The sequence below is a fragment of the Macrotis lagotis genome, chromosome 3, assembly GCF_037893015.1.
Source record: "Macrotis lagotis isolate mMagLag1 chromosome 3, bilby.v1.9.chrom.fasta, whole genome shotgun sequence".
NCBI lineage: Eukaryota > Metazoa > Chordata > Mammalia > Peramelemorphia > Peramelidae > Macrotis > Macrotis lagotis.
Genome location: NC_133660.1, coordinates 64,230,930 through 64,247,006, shown reverse-complemented (window position 1 = coordinate 64,247,006; position 16,077 = coordinate 64,230,930). Strand labels below are relative to the sequence as shown.

The 16,077-nt window shown below is 36.2% G+C and overlaps 1 protein-coding gene and 1 long non-coding RNA gene across 3 annotated transcripts in view; both read right to left on the bottom strand.

Annotated features, from left to right (window-relative positions):
• The window catches only part of UBE2D3 (ubiquitin conjugating enzyme E2 D3), a 151,789-nt gene that overhangs the window by 54,502 nt on the left and 81,210 nt on the right, over positions 1 to 16,077 (bottom strand). The window lies entirely within an intron of this gene.
• Positions 1,645 to 8,093, bottom strand: LOC141517605 (uncharacterized). The gene is made up of 3 exons (XR_012476908.1): positions 7,940 to 8,093; positions 3,320 to 3,453; positions 1,645 to 2,346 (listed from the first exon to the last, which is right to left on the bottom strand). It is a non-coding gene; the product is annotated as an uncharacterized LOC141517605 (long non-coding RNA).

Sequence of the window (16,077 nt, the reverse complement as noted above, 5' to 3'; positions counted from 1 at the left end):
GGCCATGGCTGCTCTTCAAAATAATTCAGGATAATTTCCTTAAAACAACCCTGGAAATATTTCCTTTTTACACATAAGGAGACTGATTCATACAGTTATTAGTGTTGAATTTTGGATTGGCTCAATTCCATGTCTTCCATTTCCAGGTTCAGTAATTTTTTTTCCCCACAAAAATATTCCATGGGTGCTCTGAACTTCCTTTTCTTTTTAAACTTAACATTCACTACTTTTTGACTTAGAAAAACCTCATTAACATTATGTTGTATTTTTAATTATTTTGTTAAACATTACTCAATTATATTTTAACCTGGCTCTTCCTCATATGAACTCAGAAGTTTTCCTGGCCAGGACTTTGATACCTCAGAATCTATAGACTGGGCAGCTAGATGGTGCAGTGGATAGTGCACCAGAAATCCAGTCTCAGACACTTAATAATTGCCTAGCTTTGTGTCCTTGGGCAAGTCACTTAACCCTATTTCCTTAAATAAAATAAAAATTTTTTAAAAATCTAATGAGAGTAAAGGATGTTGTTTGTCATTCTCAAAGAGAACCAATGGTATCACAAAGGTGATTGATTTGTACCTGAATAGGATTTAAGAGAGATGAGTTTCACAAAGACATCAACTTTAGACTCCGAAATCCAGGTAAAAGATAAAAAAAATCAAGACAATTGATAATGGCCTAGAATGCAGTGGATAACCTTAGTCTTTCTAAATTAGTCTTTCCCAGGCCTCAATCTGAGGTAATAACCATCTGATAATGGAAGCAAGACCACCTAGGTGAATTTAAATCTTGCCCTGGTCAAATTACTAAATCTCTGCACTAAATATCTCATTCCCTAGTATCATACAATTCTATATTTAGAATTGGGAGGATCACAGAGTGCATCTAGGCTAAACTTCAGCAAAAAACTTTGGATCAAGTAAGATGAAAGTTTCTGGGAGGTCTTTCAGATTCTAATTTCAGGTGCTGTGAAACTATGAGTTATATTTTAAATTTACAAAAAAAAAGATTGGATTTGTGGATGAGGAAATTATATTTGTCAGTACTGAGCAGCTACAGTGGTTAAGGGAAAGCCTTTGAATTTACTTGTGAACAATTATGATTATGAACATAACATGAACAAATATAATTAGCATGAATCACCATATATTTAACTTGACATTTATATTTTTAGACTTTATAACTTTGTTGTGTTTTTCTTTAGGTTTGGAAAACATTGAAAATACAAAGGATATGATTTTATAAATTTAATAAATTATATACATCTGTTGCTTATTCACATATTTTTCTCTGGAGTATTTAATGTAAAAATGCTAGGCAAATCAAAGAAATTAATTCTAGACTATTTTAAATACGTTACAAGGAAACAAAAATATTCCTCTACCAAACCTTCACGAATGTGGACTAGGGCATCATTGATAGAACTGAAGTTGATCATTGTGTTTAGAAGATAAGTACAAATTTTAAATGAAGTTTTAAAATTGAAGATCTAATAAAAATCAGACTAGAAGTTTCAAATAAAAATTAAAATCTATCTTCAGATGCATGACACAATCATCTGATACCAGAAATGTTGGAAATTGGTAGATTTTCAAATTTTATATTACAAATCTATAAAAGTTATAATTTGAGATTGACATAAGCACTTTATTATCAAGTGATCAGACTGACTTAATATAATTTCATTAGTATTTATTAAGTTACTGGATAATTTTTTAAATTTCATTTCTTTGATTCTTTAAAAGTAATTTTCCTAGCTATGGCATGGCTTACTGAAAAAGTGATGTTTTGTCCTTTGTTATTGAAGATGACCTTGACATCAAGGAAGTGATGTCATGACAAGCACATGAATTGGATTTGAGTGAGACGATGTTGTGCTAAGTCACCAGCCTCACTTTCTCCTCCAGAGCCATCTGAATCCAGTGGCCAGATATAAACCAGGACAACTGAAGATGATCTTGGAGGTGAGGCAGTCAAAGTGACTTGCCCAAGGTCATACACCTAGTAGGTGTAGGTCCAATGTCTGAGGTCAAATTCAAGCTCCCATCTCCAAGACCAGTGTTCTATCCACTGTGCCACCTAGCTGCCCTAGAAAATGTGGACATCCTAGTTTAACTATCTTTGCTCCAGTTTCTTAAGAGTTGCAAGCTTTTTGCACTTGATTTTTTTTATGCTTTCTAAAATTTTGACCATAATTTTCATATTAATTTTTTTTAAAAATCACCTCAGGATGACAAAAGGATTTCATTCACAGATTACTACGAATTTCTTGAATTTTGTTTTTTTCCCTAAAATGTGGGCATCACTATATTCTGTTCTTCCTTTTCTTCAGGGTTCCATAACCTAGGATTTAAGTTTTAAAGAGACCTTAAACTTGGATGGAAAAATGTTATTTTTATTTTTACTAACCTCTAACAGAAAAACAGGTTAAGAATTCTTGCTCTAAGAATGCTCTCAGCAACCTCCATATACTCTCATGGCTTTATTAACTCTATGCATATCATTCCCACATATGTGTGTGTGTGTGTGTGTATGTGTGTGTGTGTGTAGAGGAGAGACACAGACATAACTATATATATATATATATATATATAGAGAGAGAGAGAGAGAGAGAGAACTTGCTCTTCCTGAATTATCTTTTTTTCCCACTAGTTGTGGAATATTTCCACCTGGATTCTTATCTTTTACCTTAAATACAGTCCTTCAAATTCTATATATCCAAAATGGAGCAAATTATTTTCCTAAAATTTCCTGTTCTTCTTTCTCCTAACTTTTATATTTCTACTGATAGTATTATTCCCTTCTTTTCCCATCCTATTTCCATTTTTAAAAATTAAGTAAACTATATGGCAGATGCTAGGTTCTGGGGACATTAAAAATAAAAAAAAGTTCCCTACCCTCAAATTTATATCCTATTGGATGAATTTATTCCTACATTCCTTTTCATTCCCAATGTGCTACAAACCCATTAGTTCCCACTAGATATTTCCTTCTAATTTATAAGTTTGAGACCATCACTTAGCTGCTTAAAAAAACCTACATAAAACTGGTACCTTCCTACCATATATACAATTAAATACAAACTCTGAGTCATCTACAACTTGGTGAAATCTGTTTTCTAGCATTATTCCCCCTGTCTTCAAGTCTTCTCCATAGTTACTTAAGCATCTCAATTGCCAAACCTGGCAGGTTTTTTCTCATCCTCATCCTTCTTGATTTCTCTGCTACATCTGAAACTCTTAACCACTCTCTTTTCCTGAATATTCCCTTTTATTTCAATTTTTGTGACATTATGCTTCTCTGGTTCTTTTCCTACCTGTCAAATTTCTTCTCAGGTTCCTTTATATGCTTAATCATCTTTATGATGTCCTTCAAGACTCTCCTGGACCTTCTGTACTTTCTCTTGGTGATCTCATCAGCTCCCCAAGGGTTTCATTAACCGCTATAAATCTAATCAAACATAAGTTTATTTTCTGAGTTCCAGTCCCCATCACCAACTTTTCTATTGTACATTTCACACTGAATATCCCAGAAACAAGTCCCAAACAGAAATGATTAATCCTTCCAAAACAATCACTTTCACTGAACCTCCCTATTTCTGTTGAGAGTACCATATGATCTCCTAGGTTAGTAATGTTGATAGTACCCTTGACTCATTCTCCCTCATAAATTCCCCAAAACTTTCGTTTCTTTTTTGGGGAGGTTAGGTTTTTGCACAGCAAATGGAGTTAAGCGGGTTGCCCAAGGCCACACAGCTAGGTGATTATTAAGTGACTGAGGTCAGCTTTGAACTCAGGTACTCCTGACTCCAGGGCCAGCGCTCTATCCACTGTGCCATCTAGCTGCCCCCAAAATTGTCATACCTAACTCCTTAACATCTCTTGCATCCTATGCCTACCTCTTCCTAATACACCATAATTCATGTCATCTATTCATCCTTGGACTATTGTTATGGCCTCAATTTTTCTCCCTGCCTAAGTTTTCATCCTCTCCAATCCATCCTTTACATAGGTGCCAAAGTGATTTTCCTTAAGCAAAGATCTTAGCATATCGCTCACCTGCTGGGTCAACTTTGATGGTTTCCTGTTGCCTTTAAATACTTCCTTTCTAGCCTTATTATGTATTAGTCTGTTTCATGAACTCTGTGGTTTCTAGCTGATTTTCTTTTCTTCACATATAAGTGTCCATCTCCCATACACTCTAAGCTCTGAAAACAATTTGGACTCTTAAAATCTCTGAGCCAAAATGCAGACTTGAGTCATATATGTAAGTTTTTAAATACACGTAGTCTTTGAGAGATCAAATTGAGAGGAAGGAGCAAGAGCAGTGGAGGAGATTGCATCCCCAGCCTGAGACTGGAAAGAATCTGTGCCATAGGAGGCAATAGTTGAAAGAAACTGAGAGATTGAATTAGTCCTGAGTGTTCATGTCCTGAGTGCAGACACCTTGAAAAGAACTTAAAAGTCTTCTTCAAGGACTGAGATTCAAAAACTTTTATTTAATTTTAAATTTAACAAATTTAAATTTGTTCAAGGTCACACAGAAGGTGTCAGAGGCTGAACTTGAACCAAGAACTTTTTCAAATGAATTCCAGCTCTCTTATCCATTATTGTTCCTCCCAGAAAAAGTCTCAGGACTTAATTACTTTTTTTTATTCATTCAGACATTTTAAAAAGTCAACAGTTATCTTGAAATATACAAAATTTAAACAGACTACTTAAACTTATATCTAAAAATGAGTTTTCTTAACTAGAAGATCTAAGCTGTTGTAATTAAAGCTAGTAATTGTCATATAATATGGGTGAGAGGGACAAGAGACATCAAGCACATGGACCAGAAGGCCATTATATTTCCCCCAGCCTAAAAACAAGTGAATTACTTATAGATGATTAAATCTCCAGAGGGGCAGGGTACGCAGAGTTGACAGTGAAAAGGTCATATTTGAAACCACTTCTCCAGAGAGTCCTAGAAAGGCTTCAGATCTTTTTTCTGGATGGGAAGGGGAAGCACAAAAGATCTAATACCATTTTAGCAATAAAGCAGCATGGGCTGAGAATGCACTGAAAAAAAAAGATCTAATACCAGCCTGCCAACCTTACCCTACTCATCAGTGTTATATCTGAAATGCAATTACTCTTGCCATCTCTCATTCCTATTAAGATACACCTCAAACCTAGATTGGCTAATAGGACAGAAAATGAAAATACTAAAATTTGGGGGGGGTTGTAGGGAAAATGATATATTAATGCACTGTTGGTAGATTTGTGAATGTATTCAATCATTCCATAGAGCAATTCAGAATTATTCCCAAAGGGCCATAAAACAAGGCATACCCTTTTCCCTAGCAATGCCACTGGTCTTTATTTCAAGTGACGAAAAAAAGGAAAAGGTACCTATATGTACAAGAATACTTAGAGCAGCTCTTTTCTGATGGCGAGGAATTAGAAATTGAGAGGATGCCCATCAGTTGAGAAATGGCTTAACAAATTGTGGTGTGTAAATTATGCAAGGTTATTATAAGAAATGATGAGGGGGCAGCTAAGTGCCCTGGAGCCAGGAGGACCTGAGTTCAAATATGCCCTCAGACACTTAATAATTACCTAGTTCTATGACCTTGAGCAAGTCACTTAACCCCATTGCCTTTGAAAAAAATAATGAACAGAATCCTCTCAGAAAATCCTAGAAAGACTTGATGGAAAATGAAATGCACTGTGTACAGGCAATATTGTAGCTATGAATGACTTAACTTTTCTCAGTAATACAGTGATCCAAGACAACGCTAAGACTTATGGTAAAGAATGCTATCCATCCCCAGAGAAAGAGGAAAGTGTCTGAATATGGATTGAATTATCTTTTTTTTACTTTATTCTTCTTGAGGTTTCTTTTATTTTGAGAGGGAAAGTTCAGTTTTCTTTTATACCATGAATATCATGAAAATGTTTTGCATGACGACACATTATAACCTATATCAAATTGCTTGTTTTCTCAATGGGGGGGCAGGGAGAAAGGCAGAGAATTTGGAACTCAAAGTAGTAAAAACAAATGTTAAAATTTATGTGACCAGGAAAAAATAAAATACTAAATAAATAAATTTAGAAAAAGATGTACCTCTAGCACTATCTTGTAGGTAAAGCCTTAGTTAATCCTTTTGTTACTGCTCTCTCTGACCCCCCCCCAGCTACCTTATTTTGTTATTTATTCTAGATGGAGCTCTTTTATACCACCTGTACTCAAAATACCATATTAGTAAATTCTTTGCTAAAAAGCTGGTTTTTAATTAAAGGTTTGGGTCAGTTATCAGTTGGAAACATTGTTGGGGCTCAGTAACTCTAGTGCTGATGCACTATCTCCTACACTCTCCCTCTGGATGCCTGTTCTTCCTTTTCCTTCTATTCTCCCAAGTGAGCCTTCTCAGTTTCTTTTTTGTGTAGTGTTTGTGGAGATGGATGGATTTGAGTACAATTGCACACAGTCTTCAACCTCACTCTCTCAGTCATCAAAGTCCAGTGGCAAGACAAGTCAGGAGGACTCACAATGGCTGGAAAGCAGCATATGATCTTGATGTCTAATTTCTGACCAAGTTCTCAGTGCTCAGCAGTGCCTGCTTCAGCTGCCTTCCTGGCCATTGGAACCAATGTTCTCATCCACACTCCACTGGGAAATCTTTCCATGCTTGGAACTGATTACTCTGGGTCTCTAAGCCAGCACTTAAACCTTATCCTATAGATCTGAGGTCTATAAGGATCTCACAATAAACAAGCAATGTAGGTCAAAAGAATATCCAATTATGGTCTAAACAAAAATGAAACATGTTAATTTTTTTTACTAGATCCTTTAGAAAATAGGGTATATAAGAATGAGAGTCTCAGATGAGTCTCTCCAGGTAATGATTGAAAATGAAAAAGCAACACTATCTCAAACAAGCCTCCACAGAACAGCATCCAATCTGAAATGTCTTCCCCAATTCCTACTCAACTTGACAGACTGAGTTCCCAGAAGGAGGGAATACTAATACTCTTGTTAAATTCTAGCAATAGGTAATACTTAGGAGCAACTTCAGAAATTCAGGGAGGACTGGCACTTCTGGTATGAGGGCTTACCAGCCATTTTCATGGTTGCTTACCCATCTCTGGTATCCATTTTACACTCAACTCTCCCCTTTGAGAGAAACTCCAAGAAGCTGAAGCATGTGCAGAGGCTACAACTTGTTAAAACTGTCTTGGAAGAAAAGGCTGAAAGTTAACTGACAGTCTTCAACACCTCTTGGAAGATGTGGGGATGTCTACTCCAAGGCAAAGGAACTGGTGTCTCTTGAGTTCAGGTCAGACTTTTGGGAATACAATCAAGAGGTATTTACTAATTTAAATATTCAATATGGTTTCTTTTCTCATGTTTGAGAGAACACTGATATCTCCGTTCAAGATTACTAAACTTTTAGGGGTGAGATTCCCCAGACAAATGCTAGTCTATGACTAGCAAACTCTCAAATAATCCTCTCCTAATCCTGATGACTACATAAGCAAAAATTCCCTTCACTACTATTAATCTTCCTTTCTCTCATTCCATCCATGTCAATCCTAAACCCTCAAATTCTTATCTTGCCCTGACCCCAAATTTCATTGTCCTCTTGAATGCTACTCTAATGTTAATAAACTTCCCTTTTTTTCCAAACTCCTTTCAGAAGTCACATCATTTCTGGTCACCCTCTCCAGTACTGAATGTGTACCGCACCTTGTCTTGGTCTCCTGATAAGACCTGAAAGAAAAATAGACAAACCCTTAACCTTCCAAGCCACTTCCAGAACCTCTGTGTTGTCATCATAAAGCAACTTCTCTTTTAAAGTTTACTCCTTCCATCTCTAATACCCTTTGTAGAACATTTTTACTGTAATCTTACCTACCCCTAGGTAATTTCCCCTCCTTTCTTAGTTCAGTACCTTGCTTGTTGTCTTCTTCACCCTAATCCGTACCTTCATGCTTGAAAACTTGGATATAAAATCAGTATCCCATACTATCAGGACACCAAACTCCTCAACCTGACTGTACCTTCACTCTCCTTCAACCAACACAGAGGAATGGTCATACCCTTGATATCATAATCACAAGTGTTCTACCTTCTTGGTCTAGAATTCTGAAATTTCAGTTTGGATCACAACCTCCTCTCTCCCATTGTTCTCTCTGCCTTATTTCTCTGTCCTGAGAAGGGCTTCTCATCTTATACAATTGGATCACTCAGCTTTTCTTCACTGATCCTCTCTCCAAGTGAATATCAAAAACCTCTTGCTGAAACTATAAACTCTAAAGTAGAAAAATTTATTCTTTTTGACCCTGAGGGAACATTGACATGTTAATTCATTTTGGGTGAAGCTGTTAAAATTAGTTGACCTAGGGGGCGGCTAGGTGTCGCAGTGAATAAAGCACTGGCCCTGGAGTCAGGAGTACCTGGGTTCAAATCTGATCTCAGACACTTAATAATTACCTAGCTGTGTGGCCTTGGGCAAGCCACTTAACCCCATTTGCCTTGCAAAAAAAAAAAAAACCCTAAAATTAGTTGACCTTTTAGGAAAGCAATATGGAATTAAAAAAAACTTTAAGATGAGGAATAGTTTATTGATCAGAAGACTCATCTGTATAAAAATATTCATAGTAATTCATGATAGCAAAATGTTGGAAATGTATAATATTATTAGATACAACAAGCAATTCTATGATATAGGATACTTTGCTTAGACTTGGGAAGATCACATACCAAATCCTTTCTCTGACCTTTAATTTTACATGACTTGAACAAATCACAGAATATCTGTCTCTGGTTATTTTTTAAGATTTATCTTTCTCTGTATCCCCATTGATGAATCACAATTGTTATTAAAAGTTAAATAAATATTGATTTTGTGACTTACTAGAAGTTCCATATTTTAAAATTTAAAACTAATGGAATATTGACCTAGAAATGTCAAATATGAAGAATTCAAAGAAATAAAGATAGACTTGCATATGATGCAGAGTGAAGAAAGAAGAACCAAAAGGAGCTGTGTACTAATTACAACTATGTAAATAAAGACATTAAACAACATGAAGTTAAATCCATTATGCTTTATTTTAAAAATAAAACACCAAAGTTTACATCTGCATGAACAGTATAAATTCCAATCATTCTTTTTTTATTTTGTTCATTTTCAAGGAATATACTCTGTGGTTTATATGTTTGATAATGTTTATCTTTTTTGTCAAAACAAAATGTATTCATTAGTTGGACAAGACGATGAAAATGCCATTTGAGGTGCCATTTAAGGTGTTTTTAGATCTGACCAGGCTAAGTAAATTAGGGATCCTTCAGGTCTAAGCTAGGGAAAATTACTGAGACATGAGGTATTTCAGGACCAGTGACACAGAGCTTGGATTGGCCTGTCTCCCAGAGTTCTGATGTTTGAATTTTTGCTGTTCAGTCATTTCAATCGTGTCCAAATCTTTGTAACCCCATTTGGAGTTTTCTTGGCAAAGATATTGGAATGATTTGCCATTTTCTTCTCTCCTTTGACTGATGATAAAAGTGAATCAAAGAGGTTAGGCTTACACAGTCCAAGATGAGTCTTTCTGACTTCACCTCCAACATTCCAGCCTTTGTGCCATCTAATTGTCCCAGATATTTGAATAGAGAAAGCTAGTATACTCTTTAGAGGTAGAAAATTCTTTTGTCACATACCTAAGTGAAACACATTAAGCCAGGGAGGAAGATATCAATATTCTCTAGCTAAGAGACCCAAGAGATCCCAGGGAGATGAGTTGAATAATTAAAAGCTTTTCCCTAAAAAACTGAATAAACCTGATTAGGAAGGTGGAAAGCCATGTGATTTTAATTTTTCTGTCTAATAAAAACACTTTATTTTTTGCAATACAGATGTTTTTGAAAAGCTGCATGTAAACAATTTCTATACAGAAAATAATTTTCCATATCATTTACATTATAAATTCATAGTTGTTTCATCTTCATTTTATAATTTTGTGAGTCAAAATGTGTTTTTCCTCAGCATTTCTCTAGGATGGAGATTGTGCATTGCAATTAATCAGTGCTTTCTGTGTTATTTTAATATTCACTGCTATCTTTTGTTTCTACTTCATTTAAATTTACCCCCATCCTACCATCCAAGTTGTCTTTTACAAGAAATAATGTTTTTTTTTAATAAAAAAGCAGTAAGGGACAGCTAGGTGGCACAGTGGATAAATCACCGGCCCTGGAGTCAGGAGTACCTGGGTTCAAATCCAGTCTCAGACACTTAATAATTACCTAGCTGTGTGGCCTTGGGCAAGCCACTTAACCTCATTTGTCTTGCAAAAAACCTATATTAAAAAAAAGCAGTAAGGAGAAAAAATTTCAGGGAAAAATCACTTTCAGAGAAAAAAACTGACATGCAATGGTTCACACCTATGGACCCACAACAACAAAGGTGTGTGTGTGTGTGGGGGGGTGTCTTCTCATATCTCTTCTTTGGAGCCAAGTTTGTTCCTCATAATTTTGCAACATTCATTTCATTTACTTTTGTAGCTTCTGTTCTATTTACATTGTGATAGTCTCTGTGTATATTCTTTTCCTGGCTCTGCTTGCATCACTTTTTATCAGTTCTTATAAATCTTTTTGTGCTTCTCTCTATTCATATGCTGTAATTCCATCTTGTGCCGCTCATCTCCAGAGTTCTGGGGAAAAGAGAGGCACCTTCCACTCAAAGTTAGACATACTCAACTGAACATATTCTTTATTTCACTGCAATTCTGAATCTCTATGGGTCATCAACCAAACTGCATTCCTACCTCCATATTCCTTATTCCTATCCCCCCCCCCCTTAACCCTCCCATTCTAAAGACCCAATCAAATTCATCCCCTTCCACTGTGCTTTCTGGAATGCCTGTTCCAAAGGCAACAAACTTGCCTTCATCTTAAATATTTTCCTCTCCTACTACCTCCATCCTCTGGCAATTGCTGAGATCTGGCTTCCCAATGTTGACACAGCATCCCTGGGCAACTTTTTCCAGTACTGGCTGTACTTTCACTCATTCCACTCAGCTGACCGATGGAGGCAGAGGAATTGGAATACTTGCTCTCCATAGCAACTTCCAAGTGCTTCTCTACTTCCGTCACTAATAACATCTCTTCTGATGAAGTCTGTACAATCCACATCTTCCACTCAGTCAAAATTCTGGTAACTGTTGTTGACAGACCTCAAGGTACTCCCCTTTCTTCCTCAATAAGTATCTTATAATCTTTATTTTCACCCCAACTGTTGCATTAATACAAAGAGACTTCAGCATATAAATTGACACTTCTTCAAACATCCTAACTGCTCAGTTCCTCAACCTGTTCACTTCCCTTGACCTATTTAGGACACACTTAAAGATGATCAAACTCTTGATCCTGCCATGACCTGAAATGTACTGCCTCTGTGTTTAAGAAATCTGAAATCTTGTCCATTCATTATTTGATTGATTTGATTTTCTGCCTTCTATTTTTGTAATTAGTTTGGCTAAAAGTTTAACAATTTTGTTAGTCTTTTCAAAGAACCAGCTTATTTTTTAGTTTTTTAAAAATAATTTCTATAGTTTTTTTGGTTTCTATTTTATCTAATTTTCTCTAAATTTCCTCTTTTGTCCTTACTTTGGATTGGCTTTCTAATTTTAAAAAATGAATAATCATTTCATTAATCCTCTTTTTTTCAATTTTGTCAATATGTATTTTTGGGGACATAATGTTTTGTCCCTGAAAAATACTTTAACTATATCCCAGAAGTTTTGGCATGTTGTCTTGTCATTTTAATCCTATTCTATATTCCACATACCACTACTCTAGTCTCTATATCACTACTGAAGAGGATAGGTTTCCTAATCAGATCTCTAGGATGGAGACGAATCTTTGAGGGTTCTATGATTCAATATCTTTTATCTTCTTGTAGACAATGTCAATATTCTTATTTAACAGAAAGGGAACCTTTGCTTAGAAAAGATATGCCCAAGACCCCACACCTACTTAGTTAATGCTATGGCTAGGACTAAAGTCTTGGCTTCCCAACTCCCATTGAAGTGATATTGCTTGTACATTAACATCATGGTCCTAAAATCCTATTTAAAAAGTACACAACTAAAACTTTGATTGACCATCACAAATATACTACTGTACACACTGTAATCAAGGATATCAAATTATACAATCCAAAAATACTACAGTCTCCTTTAAACAGACAAAAAACCTATTCTTAACAAAGCACCACATAAAATGACCATTTTCATATTCAAAATAGAACATAGAGTAAGAATTGTACATGAAATTGTTAATCTATTATGTTGCTTTTCCTTTTAAGTATGTACTAAATTCAGCATGTTTTTTTCAAGATTATCATATTTAACATATATCTTCTTTAGAACTTCTGATCATTTCTGAATATTTTAAAAACATAAAATGACCTCTTTTTTACAACTGCTGGCCTTCCCTTCCCTCAATCCCCTATCCTTCTGGGGTCTTGTAGGTTTGGAGGGGGAGGAGAAACAAAGCCCTTGTAACAAATAAATATGGTCAAGCAAGCAAATCAGCACATATGCCTTGTCTGAAAATGGATCTTTGAACTTGTAGCTTGAGATCTATGCCTCTTTGAACAGAGGTAATTCTAAAGACCTTCCCAAAGAAGATGTGTATCCACTCAAAAAACATTGATCCATATGGGGAAAATCAAGTGGATAAAGAATGCTGATCGACAAAGCAATCATATAAATTTGATGACTAATACACTAAACCGTCACACCAGTACTTAGACATTGAATAATGAGCTAAGCCCCAAATTAAACAGAAGAGAAAGATGGCATTTCAGAAATAACATTGCTTTCAAAACCCTCAAGCTTCTCCCTAAAACAAAAACACCTTTTTATCATCAAGGTAGTTAAAAAAATACAGCTTATAAAGCTGTATATATATATATATATATATATTATATATATATATATATATATATACAGCTTTATAAGCTATATATATATATTATATACTTATATACATATATATATATACTATATACATATATATATGCAAATCATAAGACAATAAGGTTAAGGGAGAGAGATAATGAATGTACAATGGCTGAAACAAATTATTATGAGGACTTATAGGCTAGAATCATCCAGAGAGCAGTAGTGAGCTTTTATATCTAGCATATAATCTTCTCTGACTCTACTTTACTCTACTTTACTTCCTTTCTCTCCAAGGAGTTAAACTCAGCATTTCAAAGTTCTCCATGGATGGTGATATTGCTGCCCTTATTGTGCAAGTCTGACTTTTATGATCATTCCCCTTTGTCTTCCCCTTCACTATTGAATGTCCCAGATATCAGAGCAAGTATGGGACAAAAGATAGTTATGTAGGGAATGAGCCCAGTGTAAGCGGGGTATGGAAGTGAAGTGCTTCATAGGATGTTGTGGTGTCCCTAACTGGGTGATTTGGAGAAGATCTGGCTGTCAATCAAACATTTATCCCTCTAAGCCAAGGGAGAGCAAGGTTGCATAGTGGATAGAGCTCTGGCCTTAGAGTCAGGAAGACCGTTGTTCAAATTCAGCCTCAGACAATTGACACTTACTAGCTGTGTGATCTTGGGCAAGGAACTTAACCCTGATTGTCTCGCATCCACATCCACCTCCAGTCATCCTGATCCATCCTTATCTGGCCACTGGACCCAAATGGTTTTGGAGAAGAAAGTGAGACTGGTGATTTAGCACAGCCCCCCTCACTTAAATCCAATTCCCACACTATTCATGTCATCACCTCCTTGATGTCTTCAAAAACACAAATGATGAAGGACAAACATCACTCTAGGCCAAGCACTATTCTGAGTACATTTACAGAGAAATGTAAAAGGCAGTTTCTCCTTTCAAAAGGATTACATTTAATGGAGAAAGTGACATGCTATCTGTTATGTACAAATAAGGTATCTACAGGAATAAATTTTAAATAATCAGTAGAGGAAAAGCACTATAACTAAGAAGGATGAGGATGAGACTTGAAGGAAGCAGATGAAGATGAAGAGGGAGAGTGTTTCAGGCATGGGGTCAGCCCATGTTAAGAGATGGAATGTTCTGTATGAGAAATGGCCAGGAGGCCAATAATCCTAGATCGAAGATTGAGGGGTGAGGGAGGGGGAAAAGACTAGATAGGTGGTAGATGGAGGTTTATGAAATACTTTGAACACTAAACAAAGGATTTTAGAACCTGAAGGTGGCAGGGAATTATTGGAGTTTATTGAGTAAGAGATAACTGTACTTTAGGAAGATCACTGACAATTGAATGGAAGATGGACTAGGGGGGGAGAAACTTATGACAAGGGAGGCCAGTCATCAGACTACTGTACTGAATTGTTGAGAGAGGTACTGCACTAGGAAGGTGGCAGTGTCAGAGAAGAGAAGGGGGATAGTAGAGAAATGGGGAAGTCAGAAGAATTTAGGGGAAAATAATGAGGTCAGTTTGTACATATTAAGTTTAGACATCTAGTTTAAGCTGTATAATAGATCTTTAGAGATGCAAGACTAGGGATCATTAGAGAGGATAGGACCAAATAAATAGATAGATTTGAGAATCAGTGCTAAGTTAATAATTAAATCCAAGGGAACAGCAAAGATCATCAAGTAAAATAGTGTAAAGGAGAAGAGAAGATATCCCAGGACAGAACCCCTGGAGTTGCTTAAAGTGCTTGGGACCTAGAGATCCAGGAAAGATGACTAAGAGGAAGTGATAAGATAGGTAGGAGGACAACCAGAAAAGAATAATGTCACAAAAACTGAGAGAAGAAAATATCGAGTGATCAACAGTGTCAAAGTCTGCAGAGAGTTCAAGAAGGATGGAGATTGAGAAAAGACCATTAGTAACTGGGGAGAAAATTTAGTCGAATGACATCACAAATCAGACAGTAAAGAATTAAGACAGAAAGAAAATAGTCACTAGTTGTAGAAAGCCTTTTCAGTTTATCCACAAAAGAGAAGAGAGATGTAGGACAATAATGGGGATGGATGGACGAAATTTTTTTTGTTTTAAAACAGACATATTTGGAGGAAAGTCAGGGAAAGACTGACGATAATTTTGAGAGTTTAGACAATGGGGGGGGGAATTTGCTGGAACAGATGGAATGGAATAGGATCACTTGCAAACAGAAGGGTTTAATTGGCAAGAAGGACCACCACCAGGAGTGATGGAGAAGATAGGCATGGAAGACACTTGGTTGATGTGAGGGGGGGAAAGGAGAGTGATCAGCAAAAGAATTTTTTCCAGTAAAATATGTGACAAAGTTTTCAGATGAGGGGGTGGGGATAGAAGAAGCCAGGAGAGGCTTATAAAATAATGAAAAGGTTCCAAAGAGCTGCAATGTTAAGTAGCCTAGTGAGTTAATTAAGGAGATGGAAAAGAATTGCCTTGCAGTAGTGAGGACACAGTTGAGTCTATATAAATTTGTGGAGCACATAGAATGGTTTCATGATTTTTTACAGTTTTTTTCAGTGCATAGGAGTGAAGACTGCAGATTGTAGGAATGGTCTAAAGCTGAAGCATGGCTCAGCAAGCTTGGCAGGAGAGTAAAGGGTCAAGAGACTAAAAAGAAGAGGGCAGTGTAGAGTTGAACTGGTTCACCAAAGGAACAAGATAGGGAAGGAAAAAGAGTATAATTAGAGCAGAATCCTATTTAGGTAGTTCAGGGAAGGAGACAGGTGCTTGGAGCTGAAGGAATAGTGTTTTCCCCCTTCCCCCAAGGCAGGAAACCAGGCAGAAAATGTGAAGGAGCTCAAAATCACCTTAATTTAGAGAATTGCACACAAAAACAACACTGAGGTACCACCTCACACCTATTAGATTATAGAAAAGGTAAATGATAAATGTTGGAGAGGATTTGGGAAAACTGGGACATTATTGGTGCTACACCCAAAGGGCAATGAAACTGCATACCCTTTGATCAAGCAATAATACCACTATTAGGTATGTATCCCAGGGAGATCATAAAAAAGGAAAAAGTACCTAAAGGCAAAAATATTTATAGCAGCCCTTTACATGGTGGCAAAT